Genomic DNA, 13,507 nt, shown 5'->3' with positions numbered 1-13,507 from the left:
CATAGGGCGACCGATTTAATGCTACCAACGGGTTAAACATTCTTTGCCCGATACCTCCATTTTCTAACTCGTCGTTAGACAGCCTAGTTTGACGAAATGGAGTCGCTCAGCGGATACCTCAGGGTTTAATTATGGCTAGTAGGACATGTAATCCTACTGTAGAATTCGCTTTACGTGAGTCCATGAGAAATCCGACCCACGAATGTCATCCATCGTTACTCACGTCATTATAATAAACATCGCCGACTATCTTATTATAGTTTAGACCTCGAGAAACCTGCCATGGTTAAATGAATACTTAATTACACGTTACCTTACTTCGCTATAAATTAACTTACAATCTAGATAATAATTAAGGAACTCATGACACCAGCAAATTGTAGAAAAATACCAAGATATTTATTAATAAATATTAAATTACTAATTTCCATATCATGTAACGCAGTATTTAAATTGACTGGTAATATGTATGAAAAAATGAGTCAGCGCTGGCTCGTATGATAAACAAAAATAATATTCAGTATTTAAATTAATAAATTGATCAGTTCCTTTGTGAAGTTGAAATTCAAAAATTACATATTTACAACAGATCACTGGTCCTATTCGAGTTCCACCTCGCATTTGAAATGTAAGTAAAAAAAATCGACACAATAAACTCGTTTCGAAAGTCCACTTTCTTTAGTCTTATTTAAGCAATCTCACTTGGATATAATATCCAGCCGCAATGCATCTCAAATACACTAAATAAGTCTAGTGTGAATAACTTGGAATTCGTTAAGTAATTCTAATTAAATTATAGGAAATCGAGAATAAATCTGAATGTTTCAAGTTAAATTTTAATAAAATCCGAAGTCATGTTTTTGTTGCAAGGATCTCGTTGTGCTTTGAAACTACTTATGAACTAAGGCATTCTTTCCTAGTGCCTGTTAAATACAGCTCCTACTCTAGTCTTTCCCTAGCTGAAGTTCGTTAAAAAAAATGTACGTTAAAACGGAGAATATTAACTGATCTAGCTATCTATCTAACTTCAGTATAATCTTTGGTTGTCCCACACATGCCCTTATCGGTTCAATGTCCCATTAAGTAGTTATATTTCAATAACATTCAACCACAATGCAAGCTACATTACTCTCTTGCAATTAACATGGAAGCGCTTTGCTGCGAGGTTTGGAAAAACATAATCTCATAAATATCGGTGTTGTAATGTTTCTGGTTAACTACTGCTATTCAAAGTCGTAGAATTCTAATATTCATTATAAAACATCTACACTGAAATGTAATTACGTCACGAGCATACATCTATACTAATAAATCCAGTTCGTACCTTGACTTGTGCAGCTCCTGCGGTGTGGGCATTCTTACGCAAATAAAACATAAAATTCACTTATAGTGTGGCACAACTTAACTTGTAGGTACACGATGGTCCTGCACCGCGTAAAAACCTTCTCAAATCACAATACATAACTCGACACTTTCATCCAATCTCATATTCATATTCTCATTACAACATCAATCTAATATAAACACCGTAGCCTCCATAATAATATAACGCGTTCCCAACTTGACGACTACGTTAAAAATACCACACTGTTTCTTAATAAAATATACAAGTCGCAGATCCTCATAACCTACAGACGAGTTCAATGCCCCTTTTATGGACCAAACAAATGCGTAATTCCATGTTTCTATCTACACCGCACACAACCATTCGTGACGTCAACGTTATGCATTACATCAATGAAATCTGTATAATCTCTCATTATGTCAATTCAATCAGCTGTTCCATATTTCTCTTCAAACCTCACGCTTCCTACAAGTATTCTGGTCGATATAGCATAACTTCTGCAATGTTATTCAATCGTAACCAAGACTTAATTATCTCACACTTAGTTGACAATCATCACTTGCATTGCCAAATTATCGGTCTACAATTAGCCATCAGCACATACCTAAGGTACATGTGTAAGCAAACCAAAAATTATGCACTAAAATTTTATGAATGACTTAGCTCGCTGATAGTTGTCCCTGGTCTAGCTGTTCCATTCCCATTGGATGTAGATGGGTCTTCGGTTCGGTCACGGGTATGACATCTGGAACGTCATACGCTCCAACGCTCTGGTAGTTCTATCTGGTTACCCGTCGCCTTCTTTCGTCATGGCTCGGTCGGATGGTTTCCCGTCGCCTTCCTTGACATCTCCTGGTCATTTCCTGGTCGTATGGCAAGATGAATTGATCCCAGGTCGGTCCATCATGTGAATTCAGTGCATCATCTTGATCATCTTCTTGACAGACTCAAAATTGAAGCTAATAATATTACGATATGCTGCCATTTTTCTATTCTTCTTTGACGTCGTTTATCCTTAATTTTTTTTAATTTCCTTCGTAGCTCTTCGTCGTATTCGTAATTTCTTCGTAACGACTTCAGTACTTTTATTTTCGTCTTAACCGACTTTGAATTTTGGTAAAGACTGATACTTTATTCTTATTCAATAGTTGTATTCTTTCTTTTCTTTTATACGCAATCCTTTGCTTCTCCAAATGAAATATTACGATTACGGTGATTACGTCCGCTCTCGATGCCTTGCAAATTTCAAGATGAAGATTTTCAATAATAATGTTTTTCTATTTTTTTGAAAACAATACTGTGCACCGTCCACTGTCCGTCTTACTCGAATACATGACCATTCCATGAAGTATATGGCCCTCTGAGACTTCATAGCAGGCGACTATTCCTTGCTTGCTTTAGATTACAAGGCCCATACCTTAGGTCGGCGCCATTTTGTAATCTGTCGTGGACGTGCGAACGGGCACATTTAGACGTGCGAACGGGCACATTTATTATCCCCCGTCACGAACAAAATATATTGGTCACAATATATTTTCCTTTCTTAAACTCAAATCATAAATGTGCCTTCGCTTCTTATACATATTCATTGTCCTATTGTGACTGGCAAATCGATTTTAATATATCGACCGTTTATTATCGCTCCTGATTTAGAGATGTTCTTTGCTACACTCGACTGTGCTTATGTAATCAGCTGATTCTTTCCTACAATAAACATAATAAATCGTAATTTCAAATGACTTGCAGACGATAACTTGTTATTGGTATGTAGCTTATACATTCTTGTCCCTTTATTCTTCTAGTTCTGTGGTTCCATTAGTCTCATTCTCTTGGTAATAAGGCTTGATGTTAGCGGCATTGTGTATATTTCTGTACTTTCCATTCATGCTCGTTAATTCGTATGCATTATTTCCTAGCACACGCTCTACTTTATATGGGCCGTTGTATAATGGTAGGAACTTCGCACATACTCTATTCGGTGCATTCGATATTGGTACCGTTTTAATTAATACAAGATCACCTCGTTTATAAGGTGCATGGAATTTCTTATTTTGCATCCTCTTTAATCTTTTTCGTGACTGTTCCAGTAGTTTTTCCTTTATCATAGTCTCTATTTGCTGTGGATCTGGCTTCCTTTACGTCGCATGTTTCCTCTCGAACCAAGTCTTCTCAACGGATGTCCCAGTGATCAAATTGTGTTATTATTCAACTACGAATTTTGACAATGTTCCTATTTTCCCGATCATTTACATCTTCCAGCTGAGTTATTGTTCCATCGGCGTTTTTTTTTCTAACCGATGGTTCGGAATCAGGCGTATCTCTCTGGGTATTGTTTTCTCTATATCTCTCCTCTTCTCTTTTCCTCTTAAAATCTTGGAGCTCGAGACTCTCGGCTCCTTCGAGGTCTCCATTGATATCTTTGTCTCTAATAGCATCCTCCCATCGAGTCTTATTTTGCCTTTGCTCCCTAAGCTCTTGTATATATCTTCTATTTTCTTCATTTCTATTATACTCATTAGGCCGTCGTTTTTCATTATACCATCTTCTGTTTCTTGGATAGGGTTGGCTCCTATTTCTATTATATCGAATGTTGTTCCTGTATTGTGGGTTACTTCTGTGATCTCTTGGTTCCCATCTCGCAGGTTGCTCTCCGCTGCATCTACAACAATGTCTCTTTCGTGCTTTATCTTGAGTGTTAAAATGATTCTCCGTCCTGTCTTGTTCAGATCCGCTCACTCTACCGCTTGTGCCTTCATGCCTAATAGTATTAATCGCTTCTACTTGCCTAATATTTCTGGAATTTCTCCCTACCAGGCATGATGATGTCATATCAATCTGCCTCAGCCGTTTCTCCATGTCTACAGCGGTCTGTATATCCGTGGCAGCTAACAACCTCTGCACCTCTAACGGTAGTTGTCTCTGTATAGTCTTGATCGCCTCTAACTCACTTGGTGCGCAATCTAAGTCTTGGAAACGGTGAAACTGGTAAGAAAAGAAATCGGAATAACGTGTTTGCCCTGCATTAGAAAATTTCCTAGAGTAGAGCTCCAATCTCAACTGCTGTTGTATTTCTGAGTCCCAGAATTTTCTCAGGAAAGCCGCTTTAAATTCATCGTAAGTGTGAAAAGTGTATTTAAATGCTCGAAACCATATATTCGGGTTCCCATCTAAGTGTTTCTCAATTATGCGTAATTTCTTATCCTCCTGTATTCTCCCTTCCCTAAAGTATTCCTCGATATCTCTAAGGAATTGTTTGGGAGAGATCTTCGCTGAGCCGTCGAAATGCTTGGGCCGATCATCATAATTTTTAATGATATTAATAATGGGAGTGCTATCACTCTGGTTGCTTCCGTTCATCATTTCCATGTCTCGCCTGTTCGAATCGATTATTACCGAAGGTGTGTTTTCTCTTTCCTGTACTTGTGTTTCCATAACTCTTTGCCGTTCACTTGAGTTCGAAAACACGGATTTCGCCGATTGGTTTTCTACCCTCATCTCCTGAAGTTCTTTCCTTAATTGTTTCATTTCCTCATCGTTCTTCTCCATCTTCCGCTCTGAATCAGCCTTATCAGTTTCCATTTTCTCCTTCAGTTCATTTATTTTGTCGGCTACCTGATCTGAAGCTCGGTTAAATTTTCCTACTAAGTCTTGTTGTTTCAGGCTTAGTCCTTCCATGCCTTTCGCTATTTCACTTATCTTCTCATCTTCTAATCTCTTGATAGTTTCCTGACCTTCTGTTATCTTCTTCTTTATTTCGTTTACTTCTTCCCATTTCTTCTCATTAGTGCCTTTGATTTCTTCTAGCTTGTCAGTCAGTTTGGCAATTTCTTCATCCACCAGTGCTGTGATGATATTCGGATTCTGTGCCACTTCTGCCCTCATTCTGTTTATCTCCTCTCGCATCTCTTGGTTTTTATTTTCCATGGTTTCGGTCAACTCGGCACGCAAACCTTGTATTTCATTCCTAACTCCAAAAAATTCTTCAGTCATCTTTTCCTGTTTCCCTTTTAATTCTTGAATCATCCCTTTATGTTCGCTTTCTATTCTGCTAACGATTTCCTCCATAGTCTCCTTTTGCTTTAGTTGCCACTCTTCCTGTTTCTTGTCCAACTCCTGTATTAGTTCGTGGCGTTCTTTTCTCCTTTCTTCCACTTGCTTCTCATATAATTCCTGTATCTCCTTTCCTCTATCCTCAACTTGTTTTTGTTGCCATTCTATTAATCTTCGTTCCTTTTCTGCTCGTCTTCTTTCCTTCTCCTCTTCCTGCCTTATTCTTTCATTCTCACGTTCATGTTTCTCTCTCTGTCTTTCTTCTTCCTGCTTTTTCTCCTTCTCTTCGCGTTCCTTTTTCTCCCTCTGTTTTTCTTCTTCCTGCTTTTTCTCCTTCTCTTCGCGTTCCTTTCTCTCCTTCTGTTTTTCTTCTTCGCGTTCCTTTTTCTCCTTCTGTTTTTCTTCTTCCTGCTTTTTCAAATACTCTAAGAACCATATCGGGGTTCCGTCGTGTCTCTCCTGTATTTCTCTCATCTCTTCTTCCTGTCCCCTTCTGGTCTGTACTCTTCCTTGCATTGCCATATTTCCGTCAAGTAAAATTCTATTTATGCTATTATGCTTTCTTTAAATTCCTAACAATTTTTCAATTTTCCTAAGGTACTCTAAGTTTCCTAGCAATACTCCAAGTTCACAGGGTATAAATACACATACATATATATAACACAATTCACAACTCCTTAAACTACTTATACTAAAATAGTCTCTTATATCACTATTGTGCACTAGCTTAAAGTTTATTGTTTTCAATCACTTATGATATGGATGGACCTTGCTGGAAACAGCATCATCTTACCAGGTAGACCATGAACAACTAGACCATGAATTCGGATTTTATCATTTTGAATTCACTCCGGAACTGATCTCAAAAGAAATAAATAAGTTATTACTATATGGCATCTAACCTACCTTCAACATACACAAGCCTACATAGTGTTTAACATATGCAATATATTTAAAAAAATCACTTAAAATTAACTCATATTATTAACATGACCAGAAGAAAATAAACATTTAACAAACCTCAATCACTCCTCAACATTGACCATTTCATTTAATATAACTTTATACTCATATATATTATACCTCCTTCTCCTTCACAGATTCTCGTCATATATCTTGCAAATATTACAAACCTAATAAATCCTTTCCATACAATACCTCTACATATTATTATCTATGTTGACCAATATTATCTGAACTTACTGTATTCCATAACAATACGTTCCCACGGCGAATTCTCTTCTCGGTCACAGTATAGGAACTAGCTGAAATATTCTAATATTCAATCTCTTTCTTAACGATCCCGCGGTGTCTTTCACTTCTGGTCAACGTTGGTGCTCCAATTTAATGCATTATACTCCCACGGTGTCTTTCTCTTCTGCACACGTTGGTGTGACAATTTAATGTGCTTTCCCGCGGTGTTTTTCTCTTCAGTTAGGCCCCACGATTGGTATGACATTTTATAACTTTCCCGCGGTGTCTTTCTCATAAATAGCCTCACGATTGGGCAGCCAATTAAATGTGGCCGCGAAGTATTTCTCTTCAGTTAGGCCCCACGATTGGGCACCAATTAAATGTAACCCAATGGCCAGTGTAACTTTTCCCGATGCTTCAATCTTATGTTGTTGCGCCACATAGGGCGACCGATTTAATGCTACCAACGGGTTAAACATTCTTTGCCCGATACCTCCATTTTCTAACTCGTCGTTAGACAGCCTAGTTTGACGAAATGGAGTCGCTCAGCGGATACCTCAGGGTTTAATTATGGCTAGTAGGACATGTAATCCTACTGTAGAATTCGCTTTACGTGAGTCCATGAGAAATCCGACCCACGAATGTCATCCATCGTTACTCACGTCATTATAATAAACATCGCCGACTATCTTATTATAGTTTAGACCTCGAGAAACCTGCCATGGTTAAATGAATACTTAATTACACGTTACCTTACTTCGCTATAAATTAACTTACAATCTAGATAATAATTAAGGAACTCATGACACCAGCAAATTGTAGAAAAATACCAAGATATTTATTAATAAATATTAAATTACTAATTTCCATATCATGTAACGCAGTATTTAAATTGACTGGTAATATGTATGAAAAAATGAGTCAGCGCTGGCTCGTATGATAAACAAAAATAATATTCAGTATTTAAATTAATAAATTGATCAGTTCCTTTGTGAAGTTGAAATTCAAAAATTACATATTTACAACAGATCACTGGTCCTATTCGAGTTCCACCTCGCATTTGAAATGTAAGTAAAAAAAATCGACACAATAAACTCGTTTCGAAAGTCCACTTTCTTTAGTCTTATTTAAGCAATCTCACTTGGATATAATATCCAGCCGCAATGCATCTCAAATACACTAAATAAGTCTAGTGTGAATAACTTGGAATTCGTTAAGTAATTCTAATTAAATTATAGGAAATCGAGAATAAATCTGAATGTTTCAAGTTAAATTTTAATAAAATCCGAAGTCATGTTTTTGTTGCAAGGATCTCGTTGTGCTTTGAAACTACTTATGAACTAAGGCATTCTTTCCTAGTGCCTGTTAAATACAGCTCCTACTCTAGTCTTTCCCTAGCTGAAGTTCGTTAAAAAAAATGTACGTTAAAACGGAGAATATTAACTGATCTAGCTATCTATCTAACTTCAGTATAATCTTTGGTTGTCCCACACATGCCCTTATCGGTTCAATGTCCCATTAAGTAGTTATATTTCAATAACATTCAACCACAATGCAAGCTACATTACTCTCTTGCAATTAACATGGAAGCGCTTTGCTGCGAGGTTTGGAAAAACATAATCTCATAAATATCGGTGTTGTAATGTTTCTGGTTAACTACTGCTATTCAAAGTCGTAGAATTCTAATATTCATTATAAAACATCTACACTGAAATGTAATTACGTCACGAGCATACATCTATACTAATAAATCCAGTTCGTACCTTGACTTGTGCAGCTCCTGCGGTGTGGGCATTCTTACGCAAATAAAACATAAAATTCACTTATAGTGTGGCACAACTTAACTTGCAGGTACACGATGGTCCTGCACCGCGTAAAAACCTTCTCAAATCACAATACATAACTCGACACTTTCATCCAATCTCATATTCATATTCTCATTACAACATCAATCTAATATAAACACCGTAGCCTCCATAATAATATAACGCGTTCCCAACTTGACGACTACGTTAAAAATACCACACTGTTTCTTAATAAAATATACAAGTCGCAGATCCTCATAACCTACAGACGAGTTCAATGCCCTTTTTATGGACCAAACAAATGCGTAATTCCATGTTTCTATCTACACCGCGCACAACCATTCGTGACGTCAACTTTATGCATTACATCAATGAAATCTGTATAATCTCTCATTATGTCAATTCAATCAGCTGTTTCATATTTCTCTTCAAACCTCACGCTTCCTACAAGTATTCTGGTCGATATAGCATAACTTCTGCAATGTTATTCAATCGTAACCAAGACTTAATTATCTCACACTTAGTTGATAATCATCACTTGCATTGCCAAATTATCGGTCTACAATTAGCCATCAGCACATACCTAAGGTACATGTGTAAGCAAACCAAAAATTATGCACTAAAATGTTATGAATGACTTAGCTCGCTGATAGTTGTCCCTGGTCCAGCTGTTCCATTCCCATTGGATGTAGATGGGTCTTCGGTTCGGTCACGGGTATGACATCTGGAACGTCATCCGCTCCAACGCTCTGGTAGTTCTATCTGGTTACCCGTCGCCTTCTTTCGTCATGGCTCGGTCGGATGGTTTCCCGTCGCCTTCCTTGACATCTCCTGGTCATTTCCTGGTCGTATGGCAAGATGAATTGATCCCAGGTCGGTCCATCATGTGAATTCAGTGCATCATCTTGATCATCTTCTTGACAGACTCAAAATTGAAGCTAATAATATTACGATATGCTGCCATTTTTCTATTCTTCTTTGACGTCGTTTATCCTTAATTTTTTTTAAATTTCCTTCGTAGCTCTTCGTCGTATTCGTAATTTCTTCGTAACGACTTCAGTACTTTTATTTTCGTCTTAACCGACTTTGAATTTTGGTGAAGACTGATACTTTATTCTTATTCAATAGTTGTATTCTTTCTTTTCTTTTATACGCAATCCTTTGCTTCTCCAAATGAAATATTACGATTACGGTGATTACGTCCGCTCTCGATGCCTTGCAAATTTCAAGATGAAGATTTTCAATAATAATGTTTTTCTATTTTTTTGAAAACAATACTGTGCACCGTCCACTGTCCGTCTTACTCGAATACATGACCATTCCATGAAGTATATGGCCCTCTGAGACTTCATAGCAGGCGACTATTCCTTGCTTGCTTTAGATTACAAGGCCCATACCTTAGGTCGGCGCCATTTTGTAATCTGTCGTGGACGTGCGAACGGGCACATTTAGACGTGCGAACGGGCACAAAGTTATTGCGTGGATCTCAAAAGAATGGAACATCAAGTGTAATTTGAATATACTCCTAAGTGCTGTGAAGAAACTATGCGAAAGGAAAGTGAGATTAGCATGTGGTGGTGAGGTAAGAAACGATTATGTAAGCGCACAAGTAAAAAGGAGTTTAAACGGTAATGAGGACGGTCTTGAGCCAGCAGAAAAGACAGTTCACTCAACAGAAAGTGTGGTGTTGTCAGAGTTGACTGGTAGTGATATAATACCAGACTAGCCAACTCAAGCAGTAAAGTTGTGGGTCAATGCCAGGTGTCGCTTGTAGAAGTCGATTGCCTTAGTTTAAGTTATTTTTTTACATAACCTGTTGACAGGTCACGTCTTAACTGCCAACATTGTCAACTGCCATAATTAAGAATTTATATTTATTTGTGTTCAGGTCCAAGTTCACGGTCTTACGTTCATATACGTACCTGGTTTTGGTTCATACTCATTTTTTTATAGTTTTAGAGTCAAAAATCGTGGAACACTCTGTAAAGACTGTTTGAATAAATACATAAATATTTACATTTATTTATAATTGTTTACCTACACCTGTCCGTTCTTCTTGGCCATTGACAGATGTTAGAGGATGCTGATTCCACTTGGCTCAGGAATTGTGGAGAAAAATTCAAAGTTCAACAGTAATAAGTCGGAGATCGGCAAACTTCTGAAACTTTTCTTTTCTCTACCCCTACTGCCTCCGTCACAGGTTGAAGACTGCTCCATTAACGGGAAACTAGATGAATGTTGACATAAATATGTCTTTCTTCACTTTCGAAAGTCTTAGAAAAACTCATGCATGAACAACTGCTCCAATATTTGATGCATCATTCGTTACTTGATCACCTGCAATCTGGATTTTAAAAAGGACATAGTACATCTACTGCTCTTCTAAAAGTTACGGATGACGTAAGAAAAGCAATGGACGAACGCAAAGTGACCGTGCTCATTCTCCTAGACTTCAGCAGTGCTTTTGACACTATCAGTACGGACATATTAATAGCGAAATTGCATTCCTTCCATTTTAGCCACGCTGCTCTCAAATTGTTCGCTTCCTACCTCCATAACCGACGACAGTGTGTTGTCATGAATGATAAGAGAACGGAGTGGAAGTACAAAGTTAATGGTGTGCCACAAGGTTCTATACTCGGCCCCCTGTTGTTTATTTTATATTTGAATGACATCTCTTCTAAGTTGAAAAACTGCAACTACCATCTCTATGCCGACGACCTTCAAATTTACTGTCACACAAAAGTGAATGACATAAATGTAGCTATTGAAAATATGAACCGAAACTTAGAACAGATCAGCTGTTATGCAGCTGAGAATTCTCTCTCCATCAACCCAACGAAAACACAAGCTATTATACTAGGCCAGAGAAAACTGCTTGCCCATCTACACAGTCTACAAATTCCAGTCATTCAACTAAATGGCGTTGCTATCCCATTCTGTAAATCAGTAAAAAGCCTTGGCGTCACTATAAATGAAACTTTAAACTGGGATGAGCATGTCACTAACGTATGCAGGAAAGTTCACTCATCACTTCATCCCCTTAAGATTCACCAGACCGTATTACCTCTCAACTTAAAAATAAAACTGGTTCAAACATTGATACTTCCAATTTTTAACTATTGTGATGTTGTGTTGCTGGATGCTACCAGTGAACAAAATAGGAAATTGCAGAGAGCTTTAAACTCCTGCATTAGATTTATTTTTTCATTGAATTTTGCCTCGCATGTATCCCCTTTTTATGCACAACTTTCTTGGTTAAAAGTAGAGCAGCAGAGGAATCACCATGTATCAACCCTTATCTATCGACTCTTGACCGAAAATATACCTGAATATCTCTCCAGTAATTTCCGTTTTCTATCCTCCTTTCATGACCGTGACACGCGATCTGGGTCAACAATTGCAATACCTCCACATCATACATCTGCCTTCAGTAATTCTTTCCTTGTGTCCGGCGCTAGAATATGGAATGCTTTACCCCCTGAAATTAGAAATTGTTCCTCACTAATTACCTTCAAAAGACAGTCTAAAGATTTCCTCTTGAATACGTAGGCTATATCATGTAGTTATGTGTGAATGTGAGAGTGAATGTCTGGAGTAAATAGTTCCCAAAAGTTTACATAAATTACTGTTATATTTTATGATTTCCACCTAGAATAGTTAATATTGAATTTATTTTTCTAAATTTAGACTTAGGATCTAATCTTTTAGTTTTAGAGTTTATTAAGTTATATTACTATTATATTATATACACTGTGTTAAGTTTGAATATTAAGTTTGGATTCAGTATTAAGCCGCATAATGTGGTTAAGTGTAAGAGAGGGCCAAGAGCCCTAACTTCGCCACAAATAAAGACATCAATAAATAAATAAATAAATAAATAAATAAATAAAGCTGGAGGGTCATCCGAAAATTTGTGTTACGGAATGTGGAGTCATGGAATAAAATGAGTGACGGAAGTGTAACCTAGCAACCGTGCAGTGATTGGTGATGGTGATTACTGTTGTAAGAGGAAGTGCAACTAAATACACTATAGACAATACTGGACACTTTCGTATTCTCCCGTACTAAATTGAGAGACAAGTTGAAAGTGACGCACCTGGCGACCCGACCTTAAACATCAGGCAGCAAGATTGAAACTACAAAAGTTGCATATTAAAATATTGATAAAAATAATTAAACTAAATAGTGATTTTTGCTTTGTCCGAATCCTTGGCTGAATGGTCAGCGTTGATGCCTTCGGTTCAGAAGGTCTCGGATTCGATTCCAGGCCGAATCGGGGATTTTAATCGTGGCTAATTAATTCTTCTGGCTCGGAGACTGGGTGTTTGTGTTTGTTCCAACACGTTTCTTCTCATATTCAGACAACGCACTACACTAATAACCACCACAGAAACATGCAATAGTGATTACTAGACCATGGATCATCCGAAAACCGTAAAAGTAGTTAGTGGGACGTAAAGCAAATAACATTAGACCTCGGATTTTTGGGTGATTAAATGATATTTTAGCTGCCTAAAATAGAGACTCAAATAAGTTCTAAAATATTTTTAGGCGGCTTCACATTCAATAGGCATCAATTACAATACCATGTTTATTTTGCTAAATTGATAATAATTCGTTAGGTGTAAATATAAAACAAGTTTCACACACCTCTTTGCTGCAGACGTCACAGAATATAATTTTACCATCCGGTGTAAAATGGGGAAACTCGTGTAACCACTATCTTGGGAAGACGTAGGGCAGAACGCATGGTTTGAAACTTCTAGAGTTTTAAGTTACAATATTGAAATTTTGCACCAATATTTATAACACAATTGTGCACATGTGTAGTTGATTTTATTGAATTTTATTAAAAATTAAGACCTCCACAGAAAATATATTTCTCAATCACTTACAAATACCAACACGGGAAGATAACTAGAATGTAACGTGAAAAAAGGTCGTCCACAAACTTTCCACTACACAACATATCGTCGCTGCCGAGAAAAACCTCCTATGTGAAATATTTTATCTTAGAACTCTTTGCAGGGTTGAGTGGCTCAGACGGTTGAGGCGCTGGCCTTCTGACACCAACTTGGCAGGTTCGATCCTGGCTCAGTTCGGTGGTATT

The sequence above is a fragment of the Anabrus simplex genome, chromosome 1, assembly GCF_040414725.1.
Source record: "Anabrus simplex isolate iqAnaSimp1 chromosome 1, ASM4041472v1, whole genome shotgun sequence".
In the NCBI taxonomy this organism is placed as follows: Eukaryota; Metazoa; Arthropoda; class Insecta; order Orthoptera; family Tettigoniidae; genus Anabrus; species Anabrus simplex.
The sequence above is the reverse complement of the archived record's forward strand: the minus strand, read 5'-3'. Positions refer to the sequence as shown.